At 41.4% G+C, this 2,511-nt stretch overlaps 1 pseudogene; it reads left to right on the top strand.

Annotated features, from left to right (window-relative positions):
* The first annotated feature begins 213 nt into the window (after window positions 1-213).
* On the top strand, window positions 214-689 carry LOC131195033 (small ribosomal subunit protein uS19-like; annotated as a pseudogene).
* Window positions 690-2,511: the final 1,822 nt, after the last annotated feature.

A 2,511-nucleotide genomic window follows, 5' to 3' on the forward strand; every position in this document is an offset into this window, starting at 1 on the left:
AAAAGCACTAGGTCTAGAAATGAGGATTATATAGCAACAAAGCCAAATAGCAATCCATCTTCTGTGGATTATCACAATGTGTTTGGAGACATATGAACATGGAGAACAACGGTTGTGTGTGCTTGCAAAAATCTAAAGAGGAAAGGAATGCACAGAAAGCCAGCATCTACTTTCAAATTTGAATTGCTTTTCTCAGAGAAGACTGCTGCTAAGATGGCAGAAGTGGAGCAGAAAAAGAAGCAAACTTTCTGGAAATTCACCTATTGAGGTGCTGACCTAGATCAGCTCCTCAACATGTCTTATGAACAGCAGATACACTTATATAGTGCCCACCAGGGCTGGAGACTGCGCTGCAAAAAACACTCACTGCTCAAACATCTTCAAAAGGCCAAGAAGGAGGCACTTCCCATGGAAAAGCCAGAAGTGGTGAAGAACCAGTTGCATGACATGATCATTCTTCCAGAGATGGTGGGCAGCAGGGTGGGCGTGTACAACGGGAAGACCATCAATCAAGTGGAGATCAAGCCTGAAGTAATTTGGGAGAATTTTCCATCACATACAAGCCTGTGAAACATGGTTGACCTGGAATCAGAATCACCCACTCATCTAGGTTCATTCCTCTAAAAAAGTGTCAAACTTGCGTCGTCACGTTGTCAAATGATGTATTGCAACTCCCCCCTCTTCACTAAACTGTGTGTGGGTGTGTCCAGCGCATGACGCATCTGGCCCACGGGCCGCGAGTTTGACACCCCCTGTTCTAAATTGAGAGTTTTGGGGAAGAATATTTTTATGTGTAAATAAAAACAGTTCCCAACAAAAGAAACCGAATCATTGGAAAATCTACGCAAAGTAATGATCAGAAATAGTAAGTTTTTGACCCTCTTGCCATACAAAACACAAAGATTTCACATTACCATCTATGGCTCGGTCAAACTTTATGGAATAGCTGCAGCTCCAACTTTTATATGAATGAGAAGAAATAGTGGTTTCTTTTATTGAAGGATGTCATTAGGCAAAAGAAGCCAAAAATGGGACGCGCTCTGTGTCTCATTAACATTAACAGACCTGCTACTTCCATTTCCTTTTGTTTCTCCTAAGAAGCTGCAGAAAATAAAATTTAAAAAAACAACAAACCTTCCTTTCTCTGGCAGAACAGGACTGCACAGGCCGAAAACCCTGAGCTAATCCACTGTGTAGAACATGAACCAGGGGTGAAATCTAGCAGGTTCTGACAGGTTCTGGAGAACCGGTAGTGGAAATTTTGAGTAGTTCGGAGAACCGGCAAATGCCACCTCTGGCTGGCCCCAGAGTGGGGTGGAAATGGAGATTTTGCAGTATCCTTCCCCTGCAGTGGGGTGGGAATGGAGATTTTGCAGTATCCTTCTCCTGGCCCGCCCATCATGCCACACCCACCAAGTCACATCATGCCCACCAAGCCACGCCCACAGAACCGATAGTAAATAAATTTGGATTTCACCACTGACATGAACTCCAATGTTAGCGAGATATTCGTACTGCTGAAAGAAGTTGTTGGATTCCTTAAGTAGAATTACACTACATTCAGGCAACAAAATGTATTGGTCCAACTACAAATTTAAGTGACATAAAGAGAAAAGTGCCTTGTCTAAGAACAATCTAAGCACTACTATTTGTGCTTCATTTGTCTTCATTTTTTCAGGAGAGAAACTACAGAAGCCAAGAGAAAAATGTCTTGTCCAAGACTTCAGATGGAACGAAATGAAAAGGTTAACTCTTCCAATGATGGTAATTTGCCTCCTAAATTTCAGACTTCATGACCTAAAAGAAATTCTCTTTTTCCCACTCCTTTCTCCTCTAATGCATTTCTCATGTGTATCAATTTATTTCCTTCCACTTGACTCATGGAAAGATGGTTTCTGTCTCTAATAGAAGAATTGGTTCAGAGGATTCTTTACTTTCACTATTTGCTCCAGGTATATAATATCCCTGGACCAAAGGAAAAATAAAATATTTTTTAAAAAAGAAGATCTGTTGAGAACGAGACAATGTACGAGACATCTGGATAACGTTTGATGTGGCAGTGCTGCTCCGAATTCCCTCTCAGCTTGCTGCTGTGTTCAAACCTGAGGGTTCCCCCCCTCCTTCCTCTAGTTACATTTGATGTCCAGGTGCAGGTGTGCTCTCATGTAAATCCTCTCCAGATGTTGCTGCACATCTGTATAAATCTCCAGCTTTCATTTTTATGAGCCAAACACATCATGTTCACCTAACTCATGCCTATTATGGGATTCCTAAGCACTCTAGCCTTCAGGATTCCCCATAAAAATAACAGTCCTATTAAAAGACAAAAGGGAGAGTGAAAATGCCCCATTTTAGCTTTCAAAATTAGAACATTTAAGGTTCTTTATAGAAAAATAAAATTACAACTTTTATAGCAGGGCACTTCAGGGTTTTCCAAAAGAAGCTTTAAGTGGATTGCTTTCTCCATGTCTTCGCTCTGTCACAATTGGCTTGGTTTGGCCATAAGCAGAC

The sequence above is a fragment of the Ahaetulla prasina genome, chromosome 3, assembly GCF_028640845.1.
Source record: "Ahaetulla prasina isolate Xishuangbanna chromosome 3, ASM2864084v1, whole genome shotgun sequence".
NCBI classification, from domain to species: Eukaryota; Metazoa; Chordata; class Lepidosauria; order Squamata; family Colubridae; genus Ahaetulla; species Ahaetulla prasina.